We start from the raw sequence: 13048 nt of genomic DNA on the forward strand, positions 1-13048 counted from the left end.
TTTGCCTTCATTATTTTCATTATTAAAACCCTATGTATATTTATGATTTATTACAGTTTGGACTTTGCCAATTTATGTCACCAATCCTTACACAGAGCAATCTCAGACTCTTGAAATGTTGGAAGAACATCCAAATACACCACAAAAGTACTATCTCACTACAGGTAGAATGATTATTATAAAAATAAACAATGGTTATCAAATTCTATTGTGAGTAGAAGTAGGGGGAACTATTATACACAGTTAGTTGAAGTGTAAATTAATACCATACCTTTGGAAGAGTATGTTTAGCCAATAACATAAAAATAGAGAATTATGGGATCTGTCTGTAGCTAGAGTTTTCCTTCCTTGCCCACAGTCAGGACAAATCTTTGTCACCCGCCAGTCCCATAGCCTGTCAGACCCAACCAAGTAAACACAGAGACTTATATTGCTTACAAACTGTATGGCCATGGCAGGCTTCTTGCTAACTGTTCTTATAGCTTAAATTAATCAATTTCCATAAATCTATACCTTGCCACATGGCTCGTGGCTTACCAGCATCTTCACAAGCTGCTTGTCATGGTGGCGGCTGGCTGTGACTCCTTCTGCCTTCCTGTTGTTTCTTTTCTCCTCTCTGTTAGTCCCACCTATACTTCCTGCATAGCCATTGGCCAATCTATGTTTTCATTATTGACCTATCAGAGCAATTTGACATACAGATCATCCCACAGCATCTCTCAGTCTAGTTACTGGGTCAAATTGTCATAGAATAAATTTGAAGAGTTTAAGAGACATTGCCCCTACACCATCTACTGAACTCCCCTCTGTGTTAGCCAGAAGAGATTTTGGTATGCTGTGCTTCAGTTGGGGAAATATAGTTAATCATAATGCCTCTTATATCCCCAAGAGATAATATTGAATGTATTTTTGCTAAAGAAGTAAAAAGTTTCAAGTATAAATTGGCTAATTATTCTTATTCCATCATTATACAATGTTTAAATGTATGAAATATCACATTGGACCCCATAAATAAGTGCAATTATCTTCAGTTGAAACATTTATTATATAGAGCACATATGCTGGCCATCTTATCCTAATGTCTTTGTACAAGATCATACTAGAGGAACATAATTTGCTTAGAAATTTTCTTGTTTCCATAAAACACTGAAATGAAATGACACTCAATAGTTTTTGAGATTTATCTACGTTTTTAAAATCTAGGTTAAATTTGTTTTGTTCATTTTGTATAATCTTTTGATATATGCCCATATTTTTTTTGATTCTTAGTCTACTTTTTGGTATATTGCATGCATCTTGAAATGTATCAATTTCTTTTATATTTTTCAACTGAACAGCATATAGGTTATTAAAATATTGCCTTACAATATATGGAATTGTAGTGGTATGTTTTGAGATGCTTCCTATTCCAGTAATAATTCTCACTTGGGTGATATCTTTTTTCTTTTAGTTACTTGTGCCAAGGCTCTTTCTTTATTTTGGAATATGTGGTAATGCATCAGCATTCCCAAATCAATGAATGTAATAAATTACATAATGGGACATATAAGAAGCAAAATCATGTGATCATTTCAATACATGAAGAAAGAGCCTTTGACATAATTTATCATATATTCATTATGAATGTCATAGAATAAGACTAGACCAAACATACCTTGATACAGAAAAGGCTGTGCATAGCAATCCCACAGCCCAAATCATCCTAAATCAATTAAAAATCCTGAAATCATCTCATCGAAATCATGAACAGCATAGCCATCTGTTATGTGATGAAGATTCCAAAACTTCACAGTGTAGAAATGATAAATCCACTTTTCCATAAATGGTGCTGGGAAAAGTGGATGTCTACATGCAGAAGGATGAAATTAGACACTTATCCATCATTTTGAACATAAATTAACTCTAAGTGGATCAAAGACCTCATTGTGAAACTTGAAACATTGAAATTGTTAGAAAAATATATAGGCAGTACCTTACAACATGTATGTGCATAGGAGAGGAATTCCTGAATAGCCCTCCATTTCCCTAAAAATTCAAACCAACAACTGACAAATGGGACCTTATAAAACCCAAAACTTTCTGCATAGCCAAGGAAATAACCAAATGAAATGGAAGCCCACAGAGTGTGAGAGGAACTTTTCATATAATACATCTAACAAAGGATTAACATCCAGAATATATAAAAAAATAAAAAGTAAAAGAAAAAAAAACAAAGAAAGAGTCTGAAAAACAAATAACCCATTCAAAAATTGGCTGTGGATATGAACAGAAAATTTTCAAAGCTCAATATAAAATATTTTAAGGAATATAAAAAGAAATATATAATAAAAGGTCTCATCATCCAACCATTAAAAGTAATGCAAGTAAAACAAATCAAAAATCCCTCAAAACAAACAATAACCCCTCCAAAATCTGAGATTTCATCTTAATCCATTCAAAATAGCAACTATAAAAAAAACCAAAACCAAAAGCAAAGCAAAGCAAAACAAAACAAAACAAAACAAACCCCGGAGTATTCTGGGGAGAATGTGGAAAGCGGAGACCTCATCTATTATTGGTGGAAATTAAAAATGATGTAGCCATTCTGGAAATCAGTGTGGAGAATTCCCAAAGGGCTAAAATATATTCTGTCCTTTGACCCACTTATACCACTCCTTGGCATCTCCCCAAAGAACTTGATATCCTAGTCCACAGTTACTTGCTCACCCATGTTCATTGCCACTCTAGTCACAAGAGCTCAGAAATTGAAACAACTTAAATATCTTTTTACTGATGAATGGACAATAAGAATTTGTTACATATGTACTGAAAATAGTATATGGGTATAAAGAAAATTGAAAAAAAAATATGAAATTTGTAAGTAAATGAATGAAATGGAAAAGACTATATTGAATGAGGCAACCCAGACCTAGAAGAAACATCTCACATTTTCTGTCATTCATGATGTCTAGCTCTGCATGTTCACATGTGAATATATAACCTGAAGTAACCATATAATCAAGGAACAGAAAGTAAAAAGGTCCCATGTGGGAAGTGCTACAGAGGGCAGGATACCAGTTCAGTTAAGAGGAAAATAGAAAAAAAATTTGAGAGAGTCTTTAACTGGGGAGAAGATGAAGTCAATATAGAAAGAAGTAGGGAAGAGGGAAAAATAACTTTAAAGATATTTGAAAAAGTTATAAGGAATCATATTATTTCCCATTTATCCAAAACTACAGATAATACATAAAATTATATGTAATTCCATATAAACACAAAGTTTAGATGACGTTCAGTTGATTGGGCTGAAAATGCTTCTTCAAAGAGTCACAGACTATTTAATATAAATCACAGTATCAGACATGAGAAATCCTCTTTTGAGTTGATCAGGGGAATGCAAGAGATTTCGTACATAATACAGGCTATTGCTACTACTGTTTGTTGCCTTTCAGGTATAGAAGATATGTTACTATTGCTGAGTACACCATGCACTTAAGACACTCAACTTCCAGGATTTGAGTTGTACCTGACCTGGAAGCCTCCTTTTTGAGGACTAGCTTCTAAGAAATCAGAAGTTGTTGTGCGAGCACTTAAGAATGGAAAGCAGCCAGTATTCTTCACTTGCTGTGAAGCCTATGAACCACATCAAAGACCAGTATGGCAAGAAATCCCTAAATATGCAGTAGGGGCAATCATCTTTGTGGAAAACAAGAACTGTCTAATTGGACTCAAGACAAGCTCAACAGGAGGGAAATCATGCCTGGTTCTGGAAACCTACCCAAATTCCTGGAGCTAGTGATAGGGAAGTTATGGATCTTAGGGGAGAACCTACTACAGCTACTTGTAGCTGAATTTTCTGTGTCCCACCCAGTCTGCAGCCACTCCGACCCAAGTAAACACACAGAGGCTTTTATTAATTAAAATTGCTTGGCCATTAGCTCAGGCCTACCACTGATTAGCTCTTACATTGAAACTCAGCCTATTTCTGTTAATCTATATGTTGCCATGTATTCTGTGGCTTTACCTGTGTGCCATTACATGCTGTACCCTGGACAGCAGGCTGGCATCTGCTGACTCAACCTTCCCAGAATTCTCCTTTCTGTTTTTCCCACCTACACTTCCTGCCTGGCTACTGGCCAATCAGCTCCTTTTTATCAACCAATCAGAGCAACACATTCACAGCATACAAAATATTCCACAGCAGCTACTTTAATAAACCAGTATCATTTCTAACTTCATTGTAAATACTTGTCTTTATACCCAGATTTAAGTGTAGTTCCCAACACATCCCAAGGGAGTTTTTCTATGCAGCAGAGACCCTTAAAGAAAACCACAAGTGGTCCAAATGCAGAGATCACCTGGTAGTGGTATGCCCAGCCCCAGTGGATACATCAGGCACAGAACTCCTGAGTATAAGACTCAGGGCAGAACAGAAGAGAGGGTAGAATTATGTAAGTGGCAGAGTACCAGGAAATCTGTGAAATTGTGTATCCTAGAAGTGACAGAGAAGCTTCAGCTATGACACCTCAGCAATATGGCTGCCTAAACAAGATCTGAACAGGTATATCACCAGTAGACATGCTAACATGAAAGGGAGAATACCCATGGGCCTCCACCCCTAGACAAAGGACTATAGGAAGCTAAGGGATGCAGCAAACAGGAAGAGTAGTCTTCTTACATGGAGGAGCCAGCCAATTCATTATTCAATACCAGGTGGTCAGTTTTGAAATTATCCACATGCAATCTCAAGGCATTGACAAGGTCATACACACACACACACACACACACACACACACACACACACACACACACACGAGTAAATGCATCATTATATTCAAGAATAATAATTAGAGATGGGAAGAGGTTAATTAGGAAGGAATGATTGGGGGATGCAAGAAATTTGTAGAAGAAATAGCAATGAAAGAAAATGATTCAATAATAATTTAATTAAAATGTTAAAAAATATTTTTGATGGACTAGAGAGATGTCTCAAGGCTTAAGGGCACTTGATATTTTTGAAGAGGTCATGGGTTGAGTTCTAACATCCATGATAGGTAGCACACTACTGTCTGTAACCTCAGGTCCAGGAGAACCACATCTCTCTCTGTCCTCTTTGGGCTCCTGCATGTTTATAATGTATATAATGTGTCATACAATCTGGAACACACATACACACACAGAGACCTTTTGAGAATTTTATTCATGTATATGCTGTATTTGTATCAATAATACTCCTCATTCTCCTTCCAATTCCTTCCAAGTTCCCACTCTCTTTGGAAATTAAGACAACTTCTATAAATATTTTTTTAATCTATGAATCTATGTATCTTTAACACTATCTATCATCTATCTACCTATCTACCTATCTATCTATCTATCTATCTATCTATCTATCTATCTATCTATCTATCATCTATATATCTATCTATCTAATCTATCTATCATCTGTAAATACATACATACACTGCTGACACCATTTTGTGTTGTTCTTATACACATGTGTTTAGAGATCATCACTTGAGATTGGATTTGATATCCTATCAGGGAATTTTCCCAAAGAAAACTGATTTTTCTTCTATCAGTCATCATTGAATGCCTGGGGTTGGCAATCTAGGTATTGGACCTTGTGGAATTGTCTACATCTCTATTGGCATGTCACTTGGTGATGTCATTATGCAGATTTTGTTTAGGCAACCACATTGTTGAGATTTCATCAGTTCCTGTCATGTCTAGAAGATGCTGTCTTACAGCAAGCATCCATGTTCTCTAGCTCTTACTATATTTCTCTTCCCTCTTCAACAATGTTTTCTGAGCCTTGGGTATGAGTTGTGTTGTATGTGTACCTGTTGGGACTGGACACTACACAGTCACTTATCCTCTGCATTTTGACCAGTTGTAGATCTCTGTAGTAGCTTCTCTCTGCTGCAAAAGATGCTTCTTTGATTTAATAAGAAGACAGTAGTGTGTTCCCATCTAGCATCTATGCTTTCTCTAGCATATTTGGGAGGCTTATAGTACCAGGCATGAGTTTTCTCCTACTGAGTGATACTTAATTCCAATTAGACACCTCTTCATGTGGTAGTTTGAATGTAATTGCCCCGCATAATCTCACAGGGATTGGCACTATTAGGAGATGTGGCGTTGTTGGAGTGGTTATGGCCTTGTTGGAGGAAGTGTGTCTCTGTGGGAGAAGACTTTGAGGTTTTCTATGCTCAGGATACTGCCCACTGTCTCAGTCAACTTCCTGTTGTCTTCAAGATGTAGGACTCGCAGCTACTTCTCCAGCATCACAGCCACCTTCATGCCACCATCCTCCCTGTCCTAATGATAATGGAATGAACCTCTGAAACTGTAAGCAAGCCCCTCAATTCAATGTTTTCCTTTAAGAATTGCCGTGGCCATGGTGTCTCTTCATAGAAACAAATCCCTAAGATAGAAGTTGGTATTAGAGACTGGGATATTGTTGTGCTAGGACAGACCATTTGTTTGTTTGGAGAAATTTGGGCTTCGGTAATTTGAGTTTCAAAAGCAGTGAAATGATTTAAGTGCTGCTTAATGGGCCATACTCATAGGATCATTGAAGACAGAGGTGGTAAGAATTATTTGAACTGTTAGGAGCTCACTCAAGAGGTTTCAGAGGATAAGAATTTTAGTATGTTGCCTAGAAATCATTCTTGTGATATTTTGGTGAAGAAAGTGGCTGCCTTTTACCCCTGTCTGAAGAGTCTACCTGAGGCTAAAATGAAGAATTTTGGACTAATTTTGTTGGCAGAGGAAATCTCAAAACAGCCTAGTATAGACTCTGTTGTGTGGTTATTATTGGTAACTCTAGTGAAGATTTCTAATGAAAAGGAGCACACTGAGAAGGGTAAATTACAAAATGTAAATTTTGAGAAGAAAAATATTCCCCAGAAATTAGATGGAACTAAGTCCAGTGTTCAAGGTGATAAACAGATTAAGAAATGGAATAAAGGGAGTGGTGACCTCAGGGCAAGGTTCCACCCAGCTAAATTTCCAACTTGTGAAAAGAAACCAAAGACAGGCTTAGCACCAGATATGGTGTGGCACACCTTTAACCCCATCATTGGGAAGGGAGAGGCTGGCAGATGTCTGAGTTTTAGGCCAGCCTGATCTACAGAGCAAATTTTAGGACAGCTAAATTTAGGCAGTGAAAGACACAAAGCTGGTGAAGATGTAACTGACCAATGGGGGCATATTCCAGCTCCAGTAAGCAGCAGAACTTGGCAGCTTTGGCTACATGGTTCTGGCTTTAGAGTTAAGGATAGAAGAAAGGAATTATGGAATCTCTCCATGAATAAAGAAAGCCTCTGAGTCCAGGCATGTGTCAGGGGTGTCCTTGAATGGTGGCCTAGAATGGCCATTATGTGAAACTGTGAAGGTGAAGCCTGGATTGCCTTGGAGACCCCAAGATGTTGGTGATGCCAGAATTCTGGGATACCTGTCGAGGAGAGCTGCTAACCAGGAGTGGAGCCAGTCCACTAGAAAGAAGTGTGTTGCAATCAACAAAGCTGAAAGGTGTTGGAAATCTGAAGAGCGTTTTGATATCAGACATGCAGATGCACAGTTTGGAGTTTGCCCAGCTGTTTTTTCTGTCTTGCTTTGGTCCAGTATTTTCTTGATATGCCCTCTATGTGTTAGAATGGTGATATATATTTTGTGCCATTATATGTTGGAAATATGTGATTTGCTTTTTGATTTTGATTTTTATAGGTGATTACACTTAAGAAATAGCATGACTCTCAGGAGAGACTTTGAAGTTTGGACTTTTAAACGTTGTTGAAGCTGTGATAGTCTATGGGAGCTTTTAAATTTTTTCATTTTATTATTATTATTAATTAAATTTATTCATTTATTGTTACATCCTGACCACAGTTTCCCCTCTCTTCTATCCTCCCATTCCCTTCCTCCACATTACCCCTCCCATCCACTCCTCCTCTGTTTCTGTTCAGGAATGGGCAGGCCTCCCATGGGTGTCAACAAAGCATGGCATATCAAATTGAGGTAGGACTAAGCTTCCCCCCCTTGTATTAAGGCTGGGCAAAGTAATCCAGTGTGAGGCACAGGTTCCTGAAAGCTAGCCAAATCATTAGGGACAGGCCCTGTTCCCACCACTAGGAGTCCCACAAGTAGATTAAGCTACACAACTGTCACACATATGTAGAGGGCCTAGGTCAGTCCCATGCAGGCTCCAAGCTATTGGTCCAGAGTCTGTGAGCTCTTATGAGCCCAGGTTAGTTGTTTCTGTGGGTTCTCTTGTGATAATCTTGACACCTCCATCCACCTCCCCACCCCACCTCATTGCTCACTTCGACAGGATTCCCAGAGCTCAGCCCAGTGCTTGGCTGTGGATCTCTGTACCTGTTTCCATCTGTCATTGTATCAAGGCTCTCTGATGACAATTGTGGTAGTTATCAATCTGAACACAGAAGATGGTCAGTTCAGACTACCTATCCACTATTTCTAGGACTCTTAGTAAATTCACAGGAGTTCCCCTTGCACAAAGTTTCTATGTGACCCCAAAATGTGTGCCCCCTGCATCAAGATGCCTCTTTTATTACTCTTCCTGTCCATTGCCCCCTCCCTAGTTCAATCCCTCATGTTTGCATCTCCACCTGGCCCTCAGTCTACCCAGGTTATCTATTTCCCTTTCCCAGGAAAATCCTTGCATCCCCATTCTCCTTTGGGTTTTCTTTGTTTCCTAGTCTCTCTGAGGCTATGGATTGTAGCATGGTTGTCCTTTACTTTCCAACTAGTATTCACTTACAAGTGAGTACAAACCATGTTTGTCTTTCTGGGTCTGGTTTACCTCACTTAGGATGAATTTTTCTAGTTCCATCTAATTTTCTTCAGATTTCCTGATGCCATTGTTTTTAACAGCTTAGTAATATTCCATTGTATAAATGTACCACATTTTCTTTTTCTATTCTTCAGTTGAGGGCCATCTAGTTTGTTTCCAGGTTCCAGCTATTATGAATAATGCTACCATGAACATAGCTGAGCAAGTGTCCTTGTGGTAGGATGGAGTATCCTTTGGGTATATTCCCAAGAGTGGTCTAGCTGGGTCTTGTGTAGATTGATTCCCAGTATACTGAGAAACCACCAAATATTGATTTCCCAAGTGGTTATGCAATTTGCACTGCCACCAGCAGTTGAGAAGTGTCCTCCTTGCTCCATATCCTCTCCAGCATAAATTGTCTTTTGTGTTTTTGGTGTTAGCCATTCTGACAGGTTTAAGATGGAATGTTAAAGTCATTTTGATTTGCCATTCCCTAGTGGCTAGGAATGTGTACATTTCTTTAAGTGTTTCTCAGGCATTTGAATTTCCTTTATTGAGAATTCTGTACAGATCTGTAGCCCATGTTTAATTGGGTTATTTGGTTTTGATATCAAGTTTCTTGAATTCTTTATATATTTTGGAGATCAGTCCTATGTCAGATGTTGGGTTGGTGAAGATCTTTTCCCATTCTGTAGGCTGTTACCTTGTCAGATTTGATGGTGCACTTTGCCATATGAAAGCTTTTCAGTTTCATGAATTCCTGTTTATTAATGTTGATCTTAGTGCTTGAGCTATCAGTGTTCTGTTTGAGAAGTTGTCTCCTGTGTCAATGTGTTTAAGGCTATTCTCCATTTTCTCTTCCATCAGGTGTAGTGTACCTGGTTTTATGTTGAGGTCTTTGATCCACTTGGACTTGAGTTTTGTGCAAAGTGATAAGGACTGATTTATTTGTACTCTTCTACATGCAGACATCCAGTACCATTTGTTGAAGAGGCTTTCTTTTATATATTGTACATTTCTAGCTTCTTTATTAAAAATCAAGTTTCAATAGGTGTGTGTACTTATGTCTGTGTCTTCCATCTGATTCTATTGATCAATGTGTTTGTTTTTATGTCTCATGCAGTTTTTATTACTGTAGCTCTGTAATACAGCTTGAAATCAGGGATGTTGATATCTCAAGAAGTTCTTTTATTATATAGAAATGTTTTAGCTATCCTGTTTTTTCATATGAACTTGAATATTGATCTTTCAAGTTCTATAAAGAATTATATTGGCATTTTGATGGTGATTGCATTGAATCTGTAGATTGCTTCTTGTAAGATTGCCCATTTTTACTATGTTAATTCTAGCGATGCATGAGCAAGGGAGATCTTTCCATCTTTTGATTTCTTCTTCAATTTTCTCCTTCAAAGACTTGAAGCTTTTATCATACAGTCTTTCAGTTGCTTGGTTAGAGTTATGCCAAGATACTTTATATTATTTGTGGCTATTGTAAAGTGTATTGCTGACCTAATTTCTTTCTTGGCCTATTTGTCATTTGTATTCAGGAGGGCTACTGATTTTTTTAAGTTAATCTTGTATCCAGCCACTTTACTCAAGGTGATTATCAGCTGTAGAAGATCCTTGGCAGAATGTTTTTGTGTGGCTTATATATACTATCATATCATTGGCAAATAATGTTACTTTCATTTCCTCTTTTCCAATTTGTATTTCCTTTTTTTTTTTTGTCGTATTGCTCTAGCTAGAATTTCAAGTACTATTTTGAATGGGTATGGACAGAATAGACAGTGTTGTCTTCTTCCTGATTTTAGTGGAATCACTTTGAGTTTCTCTCCATTTAATTTGATGCTGGCTGTATATTGCTTTTATTATGTTTAGGTATTATCCTTGTATTTCTGATCTCTTCAAGACCTTTATTGTTAAGGGGTGTTGGATTTTGTTAAAAGTTTTTTAACATCTAATAAGATCATCATGTTTTTTTTCCTTTCAGTTTATTCAAATGGTGGATTACATTGACAGATTTCATATGTTGAACCATCCCTGCATCTCTAGGATGAAGCCTTTTTGATCATGGTGGATTATCTTTTTGATGTGTTCTTGAATTTAGTTTGCAAGTGTTTTATTTATTATTTTAGTATCAATGTTTATGAAGAAAATTTATCTGTAATTCCATTTCTTTGTTGGATCTTTGTATGGTTTTGGTATCAGGGTGACAGTGGCCCCATATAATGAATTTGACAATGTTCCCTTTGTTTCTGTTTTGTGGAATAATTTGAGGTGCATCAATATTAGCTCTTCTCTGAATGTCTGGTAGAATTCTGCACTAAAACCACCTGGCTCAGGGATTTTTTGGTTGAGAGATTTTAATGGCTGCTTTTATTTTCTTAGTGGTTATATGTATATTTAAATGATCTGATCTTGATTTAATTTTGGTAAGTTGTATCTACCATGAAAATTGTTCATTTCTTTTGGATTTTCCAATTTTGTGAAATACAGGTTTTTGACGTATAATGATTCTTTAGATTTCCTAGGTGTCTATTGTTATCTCCTTGTTTTTGTTTCTGATTTTTTAATTAGGATATTCTCCCTCTGTCTTTTAGTTAGTTTGGCTTAGGCTTTGTCTATCTTGTTGATTTTCTGGAAGAACTACCTCTTTGTTTCATTAATTCTTTGTGTTGTTCTCTTTGTTTCTATTTATTGATTTCAGCCTTCAGTTTGATTATTTGCTGCCCTCTACCCCTGTTGGGTATGTTTGACTCTTTTTGTTCTAGAGCATTTAGGTATGCTGTTAAGTTGCTTGTATGAGATCTTTGCAATTTGTTTATGAAGGCACTTAGGGCTATGGACTTACATCTTAGCACCACTTTCATTGTGTAATCAATATAGCTCTGAAGGGAAAGGTAGGTGATTGAATGCCAGGATATACCTGTAAGTGTTACAGCTCTGATGGGAAGTTATCCTGGCTGTCAGAAGCCAGTCTATACCTATAGGTGTTACAACTTTGAAGAGAAAGTACCCTGCCTGTCAGAAGCCAGCCTATACCTATATGTGTTACAGCTCTGAAGGGAAAGGTATCCTGGCTGTCAGAAGCCAGTTTATACCTGTAGGTGTTACAGCTCTGAAGAGAAAGGTATCCTGGCTGTCAGAAGGCAGGCAATACCAACAGCTCTGTTCTGGTGGGGCATTGTTTCCCCACAGTAATATAACAGTTCTGCTCCTCTGTGAGAAAGCCCTTACAGCTCTGCTCTGCCGAGGGAGTTTCTCTACAGAAATATAACAGCTCTGCTCCAGCCCTGGTGAAACTTGCTATTTCTCTTCCCCACACCACTCTGGTAAACAAAGGTTGTTTCCCAAACCTTATTCAAGAGATTTATTGGGAGGGAGGAATCCAGGAGAGTGGCTGCCTCTGCCAAGGTGGAAAAGATGACTTCAAACTGAACAGGTACAGGGCTTATATAGGGCTTCTTAGGGGTGGAGTTTTTCCAGGGTAAAGATTTTCAGGGTGAGAATTAGTCAGTTTTCAATCCCTGAGCTTGGATAAGCTCAGAAATTGGCTAGATTTCATTCTCATGGATTGGTTGGCTCAGGGATTGGTGGTTTTTGTGCTGAGTTGGTCAGGGGCAGAGTGTGTTTCTTTGGCTCTGATTTTAGGGTCAAAGTATGTTTCTTTCACTGGCTATTTTTTACCTTTTGGCTCTGGTTTCAGAGCCAGGGTTTGTTTTTTCACTAGTCCTTTCTAATGTTTTGTCTCTTGTTTCAGGGCCCATGAATTGGCTCTGGTCTCAGGGTCAGGGTGTTTTTCTTTGGCTGGCCCTTTTACCCTACATATTGTGTCCCATAAGTTTGTCTATGTTGCATATTCATTTTTACAGAATTCTAGGAAGTGTTTAATTTCTTCCTTTATTTCCTCCTTGACTCAGTAGTCATTCGGTATGGAGTTGTTCAGTTTCCATGAGTTTATGGGCTTTCTGTTGTTTCTGTTGTTGATGTCCATCTCTAATCCTGGGTGGTCCAATATGATACAGTGGGTTATTTTAATTTTCCTGTATCTGTTGAGACTTGATTTGTAGACAAGTGTGCAGTCAATTTTGGAGTATTGTCTATGAGGTGCTGAGAAGAAGGTATATTCTTTTATGTTTTGATCAAATGTTCTGTAGGTATCTGTTATGTCCATTTGACTCATAATATCTGTTAGCTCCATTGTTTCTCTGTTTAATTTTTGTCTGGATGACCTGTCATTTGCTGGAGTGGGGAATTGAAGTCTTCCACTAT

This window comes from Peromyscus leucopus, chromosome 12, assembly GCF_004664715.2.
Source record: "Peromyscus leucopus breed LL Stock chromosome 12, UCI_PerLeu_2.1, whole genome shotgun sequence".
NCBI classification, from domain to species: Eukaryota; Metazoa; Chordata; class Mammalia; order Rodentia; family Cricetidae; genus Peromyscus; species Peromyscus leucopus.